Here is a 12,976-nt window from a genome sequence, read left to right on the forward strand (position 1 = left end):
ACCCGGTTTATTACCTGTGTGTCCAGTCACCTGCAGGAGAGTGTGGAGGGTCTGCAGGAGGAGATGAAGAGGCTGAAGGCTGAGCTGGACGAGAGCAGGATTGAAGCCGAGAGGTTCAGGGTACGTACCATACACAGTTACACACACTGGATAACACTGTCAGACCTCCACACATTTACAACCCTGATATACTGTAATATAACAACACTAATTGAAGAGCATTGTTCCTTTCTATTGCGTAATGTCACTTGTTTTTGTGTCAGGCCTCTCAAGCCAGTATGAGTGAGCAGCACCAGTGCAGTGCCCTGGCCAGACTTCCTGTCCAGCTGCTCCACACAGAGTGAGTACTGTACCACTGACACTGACCTGAGACACTGGATCAGTGGGCTTGGCTCTAGTCCATCCCCTGGCAACATCCCAGTTCTCCAGGAACAAGCTGCAGCAGGTCCATACGACGCAAATGACTACATGTCCTCTAACTCCTCACTAGTTTCTTTGCTGGGGCTCTAGAGACAGCATCAGTGACAAAGCAGTGACTTCCCGGACTGAGTGAATTCCTCTCTGTGTGTTTCTAGAGTAGAGCTGAGACATGGGTCAATAGCAACAATCACCAACACATTTCAGACAGTATTGGTTAAGAGAGGGAGCCCGTCTGTAACTCATAAGAGCTATTGGCAGCCATGTTGATTTCTGTTGTTCTGGGATTAGCATAGGCCTCTCTGTGTTTCTTGGGGCTAATGGTCCGTGTCGTCCGGCTGTGAAATCAGTGGCCTGAAAGCCTCTGAGAAGCCTGCAGATTGGTGTTTCAAATCCCCACCCCCCTTTAATGCAGCCCAGCCTGTCTCAGCCACTCTCTCCATCTCTCAGAGTAGAACAGTTTCGCTGTTCCGAGTTCCCTCTCCGCACCCTGGGTGACCCCCACTGCAGTCTCCTCACGCCTGGGCCCAGACGCCACCGGCCCTTCCTGCCCCACAGGACCACTGCAGCTTGTTAACAACGAAGATGCATTTGTGCAGTCAGGCGGGAAATCCTAGAGGTGGCTATGGACGGTGGTAATCAAAAGCCTGGTGCTCTGACTCTGAGGACTGGAGGAGGGCTTAGAGGTCGGACTGGAGGAGGGCTTAGAGATGACCTCTAGTCTGGCCTCCTATCAGGTCTGATCGTCCCACCTAACAGAGACAGCAGACAGCCAAACAGAGAGGCAAGCACAGGTAGACTGGTGGATAGGCAGACCGACAGATGGACTGACAGACAGGCAGGCAGGCAGAGCCATCCAAGGACACGATCACCTCTCCTCTGGGCCAGCCAGGTCTTAGTCATGTCTGTTTTCAGAAACGAGTCTAGACACTCAGACAGACATCACCCACACATTGCCATGGTACCGACTATATATTTTTTAAATTGAACTTGCATTTTATATGTCATGCTGAGAAAAGGCGATTTATTGGTGAAATTGTGCTCCATTTGGTTGTTTGACAGTTGAAGCCGTCTCATTTCGCCCTGCCTATACCTCCTCGCTTTAAAGTAAGCCAGTCCTGTGCTCAGTGGCATTTCCCTGTAATACGTTCTCGTCTGATTTCCTCCTAAATTGAAATGAGGTAAAGTTAGGGCTGATTGGTGGGATAACTTTTGTTGAGTGTGAGTTAGAGGGAGGGAGAGAGGAAGAGACTAGGTTGGTTGTGTGAACCCAATCAGAGCCCTGTGCTGACTGTGCTGATTAGAGGCTTGTAGTGAGTGGGATCTATTCTATCCCATCATTCCCTGTGTTTGCTCTGATAACGGAGCCTCAACACTCATCATGGCCCTAACCTCATCCTCATGCTGCCACTTACAGCACGCCACACTGAGCTCTCTCAAACGTCTTACACAAGGTGGGTAATGTATAAAAGACCCTTTAGAACTTAAAACCTGCTTTGAAAGAACAGTTAGTTTAACTGGTTGGCTGAGTGTTAAGAAAACATTTTAAAAAGTTGCAATGTGAAGTTGAGGAGCACTGAGGCATTGGGTGGACATTGCTCTGGAGAGCGTACTGTAGGCTAATACGTGTTTGTGTGTGTGTTGTGTGTGTTGCCTTGCCTGATACCGATGGAGGGCTGATGCCAACTCAGCCCATAAAGGCCCACTGGATGACTGCAACTTCACTCAGCTAATGTTCCAGGACATCCAGGAAGCCTGTAGGGAGCTGGGAGAACACAGAGGAGCTCTAAAAGCAGTAAATACAAATAAATAGATAAATAAGTGAATGGCATGAGAGGAGCGGAGGGAACTGTCCTCCATTCTCACGCACGCACTGCGTTTGTTTATTTATGGTGTCTGAGGGCCTGAGCAGGACTGATGGGAGGAGGAGGGTGCTGTGGGGGGGACACTGGGCCTCTCCTTCCTTATGCATGCCTGGCTCTTCTCCCCAGCTTTCATTAAGTGTCATTACCAGGGCTTTCAGAGCTAGAGCCAAGCTGAGACCTGACATCCACTCCATAGTTATGTGTGCATATGGAGGGACTGCTGATCCTCTTATCTGCCACTGAGGAGGGAGAGAGAGAGAGAGAGAGAGAGAGAGAGAGAGAGAGAGAGAGAGAGAGAGAGAGAGAGAGAGAGAGAGAGAGAGAGAGAGAGAGAGAGAGAGAGAGAGAGAGAGAGAGAGAGAGAGAGAGAGAGAGAGAGAGAGAGAGAGAGAGAGAGAGAGAGAGAGAGAGAGAGAGAGAGAGAGAGAGAGAGAGAGAGAGAGAGAGAGAGAGAGAGAGAGAGAGAGAGAGAGAGAGAGAGAGAGAGAGAGAGAGAGAGATGCAGCCATATCTGACTTTAATGTCTAGGATATAGCTATTACTTAAATGAAGGACAGTATTCATGCCTGATTTGTTGTCATAAATATGTCATACGGGTCAGGTTATCCACATTTAGAGTGTTTGTACACTTGTACACTCGTGATTGTAAGGGTCATGTACACTGCAGTGTGTTGTAGATAAGGATGACTAGGAGTTTTAGTGCATCTCGATACAGTTACATATCGGGATATCATTTTTTACAATCTATCGTATCGTTTTGACCATATCGCAATATAATTTGTGCGCTAGTTGGCTGTACCTAAACCAAAACACCAGTATTTTTTCTTAATTTTCTTTTTAATGCGGGAGCAAAAAAATTCTGCACTTATCTCCATGACTGATCAAAACTCGTTTTCTCATGACTCTCGTGACTGTCTGCTACAGTGACGAGAGTCATGAGAAAACGAGTTTTGATCAAAAATACCGAATCGCAATACATGTAGAATCGTGAGAATCGCAGTCCACATCGTATCAGCACCTAAGTATCACAATAATATCGTATGGCGAGGTGCCGGGCAATTCCCAGCCCTAATGGCCAGTAGCCATTAATAAAGGCATGCAGCTGATGTGAGATGTGCATTTCCTTCTACGCATGGTGTTCATTATCAATGTCCCTTTCCAGTTCACTTCCTGTTAGAAGGCCGGCTGATTGATGGCTTGTGCTGTTTATTTGGATATCAGCAAATTAAATATTCATGTCATCCGCTTTCCCAAGCAGAAGTTATCTAGATGCAGTGTAAATGGTACTTGGGATTAGATTTTCACAGCAGATTGCAGTTATTACAGGAGAAAAAGGTGAAAAGAGACTGTGTGAGCAGTCGTCTTCCTGGGAGGCAATCTATTTCTCTTCCACACAGAGCACCGAAGCGCTGGACCAGGCTCTTAATGTGCGGGAGAGAAAGTGCTTTGGTCTGCAACCTTTCACACCTTCACCTCCCCTTCATGTGATTGAATAGTTAATAACTTTGATTTTCCTTTGAAAGCCTGTGACGTGGCTCCTGCTGAACGTCCTGTTGTCTGGCTGACACACCTGCCTATTGCTCTGTCTGTCTGACTGCCTGCCTGCCTGCCTGCCTGCCTGCCTGCCTGACTACATGTCTACTTGGCCCAGATGTCTGATAGCCCTCTCACTTTCAAGCCTGTCCCTCACCTTATCTGTCTGCCTTAAAGGAGCCTATACATCATCAGAATTTTGATGGAAAGAGGTTTTGATTTCTTACTCTTCTTCTCTCCTTTCTTCCTCCCTCAGGACTCTTGCACACAAATAGACACACACACACACACACACACACACACACACACACACACACACACACACACACACACACACACACACACACACACACACACACACACACACACACACACACACACACACACACACACACACACACACACACAGGGAGCTCATTAGCGCACCCCGTGCTCACAGCTCCAGCAGAATGTGACCTTGCCTAATTGTGCGCCATGCTCATTTGTTCTCCCTGCATGATGTGGCGATTGCTTATTTATTCTCCTCAGGGCTCCTCTCTCACATTAAAATGATTGACTTATTTCATTCACTGCACATTTTCCAAGCTTTATTTGATAAGCTCATTTCCCTTGGTGCCCAGAATCCCCCCTGTTCCCATGTTTAAAGGTTCTAATGTTCCCAATGCAGATTATTATTCATACTTGTGATTGTTTCTTCGGCTAATTATCTGTGTTGGAATAATTTAGCATCTGTGAACCTGTTTATCCCGGCGGACTGAAACGACACAAAAGGGCACACATTAACGATGCGACTGGAATACCCGAGGAGCCAGTTGTGTACACAAAGCTGGCAGACGCGGTCAACAAGAAGCTTAACAGGGATTGGGACATCATGGAAGGTTTACCAAAATAAGCAGACAGAATTTGCATTTGGTTAGAGGGCTGTTGACAAACAGAGCCATCAACATTTGGTCCATCAGGTAATGAGACAGGCTGTTTTGACATGGATACATGCAGTGAGGTGAAGCTAAACTAGTTGTAGTCAATAGAGGTCATGGTTAAGGTGGGTAGTGCAGATCCTCTCCACTCTGACCCATTGACCACCACCAGCCCTCTCCTCCCCTACAGTGGGGAGACCCTCCCTGCCCCACACCAAGAGGGGAGTTCTAGAGAGACTCAGCAGTTTAGAGAACAGAGCCAGTTCCAGAGCAGAGACAAGCTAGCAGCAGGAGACCTGTTCAGTAGTGTACCGGTAGGTTAATACACAGACATGGATATCAACTCACCAACAGAGGACACAGTGGGATAGTATTAGGTAGGGGAATGATTGGCACTATTTCTGCAGTGGGAGGTGAATGATACCTCATAATGAGTCATGTATTAACAGTCATTCTATGGATAATATTCATGATGATAAATATGCAAAGTTAAGGTCCATGGTGATGCCAACATACCAATAGTAACACTGAGCTCTGAGGGCTGACTATTGACGGTATTTTATCTGTTTCTGTCTGCCGCTGCTCTGTCTCAGATCTGCTCTGACTGCGAGAGGAACCTTGAGAGGTCAGGGAGACAACCTGTGGAGGAGAAAGGCTCTGGCTGCCAATCTGCATCTGCGCTAGCCCCAGACGCAGCATGTGTCTGCATGGCATGGAGGGGGGCCACGTTTGCTGCGGAGGTGGCCAGAAGAGTGGCCCTTAGGGCCCTGGAGCGCAGACCCCTGACATGTGGCCACCACGGCTGGAGCAGACCCCGCTCTCTCAGCTGGGACGGGCCACGCCCTACACATCTCAGGGAGGGACACTGATAGGTGCTAGTATTAACCAGTGAGAAGGGAAGTACAAGTAGTTATTATGTTATTATGACTCAAGAGAATACAGCACAAAAATATATATATTTGATTTGTAGTTTGATAGATATGAATACATGATTATTATATTTAAGATTATTTAATGAGAATACTAAACTTGAATACTTTAATTTCTTTGGTATTTTCAGTATATCCTTTTTTCCAAAATCTTATCTTTGTGGCACAATATGTTCTCTTTCCTGTGTTCTCGATGACTTAATGTGATTTTGTGGCACTACTACCTTTGCCTTACAATTTATTGAGAAATCAGCTCAGTACTTAGATTGTAATTTACAACTTTATGTATGAATGTACAGAAAATCTGTTGTGAATAAGTAGACTATCATAATGTAGAATTGGGCTGAAGGAGTAATGGTAAGAGATTACAATCTCACCTGTACAGTATCTGGGTCCTTCCACCAATTCGATGCCTTTTTAGAAGTGTAACTTGTGATTTCACAAAATGTTGACATTCTGTCCTAAAGAGCACATGTTCAACACTTTGCCATCTCAAGAGGTTAAATAAAAAAATTACTATAGTTAGTGCCTATTAAGAACCAAATAAATTCTCTGGGTTAATCGTATCAGGGTTGATCGTATCAGGGTTGACGATCTCATCTTAAATCAGCCATAAATCCCCTCGTGACAGTGTGAATGGAAGCTTGTTGTGTGCAACAGGGAGTGGCAATTGAATGCAAGCTTCACACAAAAAAATCTAGTTGCTAAAACATTTCTAGCCTGTCTATCTATGGGTAACAGGGTTATTTGTGTTATGCTCGACCCATTAGTTTTCTACCACAAAACAGAAAATGGCCAAACAAGTAGAACCAGCTCACCTGCTTTTACACTATGATTTAACTATTAGATGTTCAAGGTTTATTTTGTAAAGGAATAATTTCAACATATTCAAACGAGACAGTTGACCTTAAAATGAGGGACAGATGTAAATTAATCACTAATCAAATGAAATAAATATCTTCAGAAATGACTTAAAATAGCTAGAGATTTACAATGATGGAGAAATGTTTGGATTAAATGGGTTGAAGTCTTCCTAGAAGTGACACAGGGTTGGCAAACCTTTATTCATATTCAAAAATATTTTTTATTGAATTCTCCAAGCGGTCTATATTAAAGGGCACTTCATTGAATATAACAGGCTTTTAAAATCAATATTGGTGGACAATTTCTACTTAAAATATCAAAAGGCACTCTTCGTGGAACGACCCATCTGACAAATACTTGTATCTATCCATTCAGGTTTTTGAGTTTAATTTACATTTTTATATAAACCTAGAAAGAAAGAATCAGAAAAAAAGTGTCCAGCCTTTTATTGTGGAATGAGAAAGTGTCCAGCCTTTTATTGTGGTATGAGAAAGTGTCCTGCTTATTTCTGTGGTTGTCAAATGATGACTTGATGTCTAGATAAAAGTCCTATAAATGTATTGGGGGATTTCATGTTTTTAGTCACCTAGAGCAATACATCCTTGAGTTCATTCATGTAAATCCTAATGAATTGTGTAGGCAGAGAAGTCTTTGTGGCCAAATATAAGTCTGGTAAAGGCATCTAAACCCATAACAAGTGTCCCTTTGTTCTAGCACTACTCTATTCATCATGAGTCGGCTGTGTGAATCCAGGCATTGCTGCAGCTTTGAGAGCAACTCTGAGAGTTCCATGCCCACCAGCTTTCAATCACTGGGGATGTCGGAGCTTGACAGTAGAAAGTATTTTTTCTGACTAGAAGAAAATAAGAGCCTTAAGCAATAGTAGATGAGCTGTTAGTAAGCACACAGTCCACTGGGAGTGAGACAACATGGCAGCATACTATACATAGTGCATTGGTGAAGAATAAAACATGTGAAACAGGCAATACTAGCCAGACTGGAGATTAGATCTTCCTTTATTGATAGAGGTCAGTGGTTTTATTTTAACATAACGTTAAATACATATATAGACAAAAATAAATTAAACAATTAGCTTTTAACTAGATTGATAAAATATAAATGTAATACTATTGTTTGCAGATATTAAAGATATCCAAACTATAGCCCCCTCTCCCCCAAATACAGTAATAAACCATGCCCATCATTGTAATGATCCACACCAGCATGCAGGGCGAACTTTAGAGGAGGTGTGTTCACAGGGAAGGTATGTGTCCTAAAGAGGCCCTAGTCAGTCGATGGGATCGAGCAGTGGCTGTTGTTCACTGGCAGCCTGCTAGGATTAATCCCAGCCTTACAGGAAGAAGACACCATCTCTTTCTGCCTTGGCCGGATCAATAGGCAACATTCTCTCCAGCACAGCAGTCAATACCCAACACTTAAGGTGTCTGAGGAAACTAAAGAATGCCAATAATTGTTATTAATGCCTAGGATTTCCCCAAGTACTGCATTTATAGGGTAATTCCGGTGTAACAGACATTCAACCAACATCACACACACAACACCAATGCCCTCCAGAGACGTAGTGTATACATTAAGAAACCTATACACAACACAAAGATGAGGGAAAAATCTACAAAATTGAAGTGTATCCTTTTTTCAAATAAGTATAGTGTTTGTAACCCAATTATAAATGGTATTGCTCTTTTGAGTCCGATACTATAATGGTACTGAGTAGTGAGCTACAGCTCCGTGCTCTGGGTAAAACCTTGGCCCGTTCAGGCCTTATGGAGAAATTGGTCACACTGAAATCCAATAGGTGCTAGTTTAATCAGTATGCCTGATATACCTTTGGTATATTAAGCAATAAGGCACGGGGGTGTGGTATATGGCCAATATACCACGGCTACGGGATGTGCTAAGACACAACGTAATGCGGAGTGCCTGGATACAGCCCTTAGCCGTGTTATATTGGCAATATACCACAACCCCCTGATGTGCCTTATTACTATTATAAACTGGTTACCAATGTAATTAGAGCAGAAAAAATAAATGGTTTGTAATACCCGTGGTATGCAGTCTGATATACCACGACTGTATACCACACCCTGTGGCCAGACCCTCTCGTGCCTTATTGCTTAATTATAAACTGGGTGGTTTGAGCCCTGAATCCTGATTGGCTGACAGCTGTGGTATATCAGACCGTATATCACGGGAATGACAAAACATTTATATTTACTGTTCTAATTACATTGGTAACCAGTGTATAATAGCAATAAGGCAGCTCGGGGGTTTGTGGTATATGGCCAATATACCACGGCTAAGGGCTGTATCCAGGCACTCCGCAATGCTTTGTGCGTTAGAACAGCCCTTAGCCATGTTATATTGGCCATACACCACACACACTCTGGTGCCTAATTGCATAATAATACCACAAACCACATCAACTGTCTTATTGATATTATAAACCGATTAACAACATAAATATAACAGTTAACAAGTAGTTTTGCGTTATAACTGATGGTAAATTGTCTGATATACACACAGCTGGAATGCTGTCTCAGCAAATCAGCATCCAGGACCCAAAGTAACCGGTTTATAATGGCATTTAATAAAATGTTGAACATTGTGTGTGTGTCTTTAATAGCAGGTGTTATTCCGGCCACGTGCTGAGGAATGGATTTGTGTTGATTGTGGAGTGTTATGAAACATGATGACAGACATTAAAGAAATAGCACATTTTAATGCATTTCTCCTTGCCTCCAAGATCAAGAGGATTTTTTTCTGAGAGCCAAAGAAAGGCATTGATAATTTTGTCTGATTGCTCAAGGATCATAATTATACCTCTGCCACTTTGAAGCTGCTCTGTCAGGAAGATAAAAAATTGAATTCTAGGCATTGCCTGCCATATGAATAAGATCACAGTAAAATTGATGTTTTAAAATATGACCTTTCTCCCATCAACCCTACCTCCTGAAGTATGCTTTTCATCTGCTGTATTTTAAGATTACAGGAAGTAACAAAGAATCCAACTTCAAAATTGACTTAACCATGAGAATCAACTCCAGCATGGACGTGGGCTGTCCTGTATGGAGTTTTGAATTCCATCCAATTGTGTGTTAATTCATTCTGAAAGCACTAGGTCAGAGTTCACAGGTTTTAAATGTAAGCCATCGTCCTTTCACAAGGCCTAAATACACACTGTACGTACGTGCTGCAAGGACAAGATCTCCCATCGGGTGGGCTGCAGCAGAAAGAGTAGGACTGCTTCAGGGAGAGGGGCCCTCGGAATTGCTTTTATTTCGCTCAAGCACCACCACTCCACACGACACAACAGCCGCTCTAGCAGTGGAAAGTGAAGGACAGTAAACTCAAAGCATACATTTCCTACCTTCTCTTTCCATTGAAAACAACAAGTGGGGGGGTTCTAAATTCAATAAAGTGAAGGCCGTCCCCAGCAGGCAGGGACACAGAGAGAGAGAGAGAGAGGGGACGGATGGGGGAGATGAGGGGAAACTCTACTTAAGTTTCCACTGGGCCTTCTGGGCTCCTAATGCAGCCTTGGATGTAATTGGGTCCCAGAAGGCTGTTCATTATCGGGGCTGAGTGAGGCAACAAAACAGAGGGGTGGAAAGGAAATAAATGCCTCGCTCCACTCTGCGCCCTCCGCTCTGTCCCAGTGCCATTATGGGATTGGAGTTAATTAAAAGAGCAGTTGATGCCACTGTTTTCCTCATCAATCTCACTTGTGCTCTTATTACGTTTGTAATGACAATGGGGCTGGTCCTGGTCTGCCACACAGCAGGGGAGAGGGGGTACAAGGTATGAGGGACAGTATATTTCAGCAAATCTTTCTGTGGTCAACAACTAATACACAACATGATTCTTCCTTTAATTCTCCCGTTGAGGATGTGAGTTGGGGGTGGGTGTAGATACTGCAGCGCTGTGAGAGGACGACAGCCCTCTTCTTTATTCAGGGATGTTGAGGCTGAAGACCAGTCAGGTGTGGCTTTACCCCCTAATCCTGGAACGCCCATCCCAGTCACCTTGGAGGCCATTTTAATTCCTTTCATCATTACACAGACTTTCGCTGGAAACCTGGCAATCTCAGGTAATTAATGCTGGAAAATTCTGTGGCATGGTGTTGCTTGACCTCCAGATAGCTTTTGATACAGTAGACCACCAGATTATACTCTACAAGCTAAGGCCATAGGTTTTAACAGCATGGCAGTAGAGGGGCTCAAGTCGTATCTTTCAGGAAGGTATCAGAGGGTTGATTTCAATGGCACTTTGTCTAATGCCAGGTTAATCAGCTGTGGAGTACCACAAGGGAGTGTTTTAAGGCCTCTTCCTGTTACATATCAACAATATGAAATTAGCTTGCTCCTGTCAACTTTTTTGTATGCAGACAATTCAGCTAATTTGGTCTCACACAAAGACTATGGTAGAGACTAGGTAGCCAGCTTTTGCAGAACTGGAGGTTATCGGTAACTGGCTGTTGGATAGATAACAAGTTGTCTATTAATTTGGGGGAAACTGAGTCAATTTTATTTGGCTCTAGATTAGGCTACGTAGATCACCACGCTTCAGAGTCATGGTTGGTGACAGCTGTTTACAGCCAAGAACTGTGTTAGGCTGTGAACTTGACAGTTTTTTGACCAAGGAGGGCATGGGACAGAAAGTCAAATTTCTTGCCAGAAAAGCCACCTTTCTGGATACCTTGAAAATACTTTCAACAGCCTTAGTGCAGCCTGTACTACTGGTACAGTAGTTCCCCAAAGGTTGTTAAGAACAAACTGCAAACGGAGCAGAATAAAGTGGTACGGGTGATACTGAATCTTAGGCCTCGTTCTCAGGTTGGCACTTCTCAACTCAGAGAACACCAGTGGCTAACAGTTGATTAAAGGGAATTGTTGACACAGTCCCCCTGTATCTAAAAAGCTATTTTACTTCAATAAGGGACTCATGTTCTTATGCCATGAAGCAGTGCCACAAACATTGTGCCATATTTTAGTTTATTTAGTAAATATTTTCTAAACCTCTATTTCTTGAACTTGCATTGTTGCTTAAGGGCTTGTAAGTATGCATTTCACGCTGCATGTGACAAATAACATTTGAAATGTTTTAAGAGGTGTACTGGGGGAAACGTTTCTATATACGGCATTGGTAGAGTGGAACAAACTACCAATTAAAACACTCTTGCAGGGCTTGGCTGCAATAAAAACAGTTTGACAGTCATAGTTTAAAACACTCTTGCAGGGCTTGGTTAATAATGTAAACCACCCTGCTCTATTGGAGGGATTTTCTATGTGTGTATATTTTCCTTTTTGTCTACACAGAGTGTAAAAAACATTAGGAACACCTGCTCTTTCCAGGACCAGGTGAATCCTGGTGAAAACTATGATCCCTTATGGATGTCACTTGTTAAATCCACTTCAATCAGTGTAGATAAAGTGGAGGTTACAGGTTAAAGATGGATTTTTAAGCCTTGAGACAATTGAGAAATGGATTGTAATTTAAGTGCCTTTGAAAAGGATATGGTAGTAGGTGCCAGGCATACCATTGTTGTGATTGAATAACATTTTGGGGTATACAGTATGTCTTGCTGGGTGTTTATGTATATTAAATTGGCAAATATATATATATTTTTTAAAGGTGACACAAATGCATAAGGACTATTTCAAAATGTCAGCCTATAGCCTGAGTGGCGGAGTGGTCTAACACACTGCATCTTAGTGCAAGAGGCGTAACTGCTGTACCTGGTTTGAATCCAGGCCCATAGGATCGTCTGGATTTGGCCGGGGTAGGCTGTCATTGTAAATAAGAATTTGTTCTTAACAGACTTGCCTAGTTTAAAAAAAAATGTCTCGTTAAAGTCCATTATAGCCACCTACTCTCAATCAAGCAGACTTGAGGATTTGAGAGTTTGAAGAAAATGTTCACAATCATCTTCATTTGCATAAGGGTTACTCGCATTAACATCTGCTAACCATGTGTATGTGACAAATAAGATTTGATTTGATTTTGATTTAAATTGACCAAGTAGAAATGAAAATTCAAAAGGGAGGATGCCTCCACACAGCATAGGCAGCAAGTTGTTGCACACCACTCAAGAAGGAATAATTCACAACAAAGCATCTCATTTTCATCTAGTCCTCCAAATGGTTGCCAACTAGAAAACAAAGATAACCATGTCACCAGAAACACATTGACGACACTGGCACATCATTAAGGCTGTTTGTTTCATACTGGGTGTGACCTCAGAAAATTTTCATATGGCTTCAGACTCAGAGAGATCTACATAGCTCCTCTCTTTATTTCTAACATTCACAGCTGAGAAAACAGCGTCAATTAATCAGTATTGCTTCAGTCTCTCTCCTCGCCCCTACTTGGGCTCGAACCAAGGATCCTCTGCACACATCGACAACAGCCACCCTCGAAGGATCATTACCCA

This window comes from Oncorhynchus gorbuscha, linkage group LG05 (assembly GCF_021184085.1).
Source record: "Oncorhynchus gorbuscha isolate QuinsamMale2020 ecotype Even-year linkage group LG05, OgorEven_v1.0, whole genome shotgun sequence".
NCBI classification, from domain to species: domain Eukaryota; kingdom Metazoa; phylum Chordata; class Actinopteri; order Salmoniformes; family Salmonidae; genus Oncorhynchus; species Oncorhynchus gorbuscha.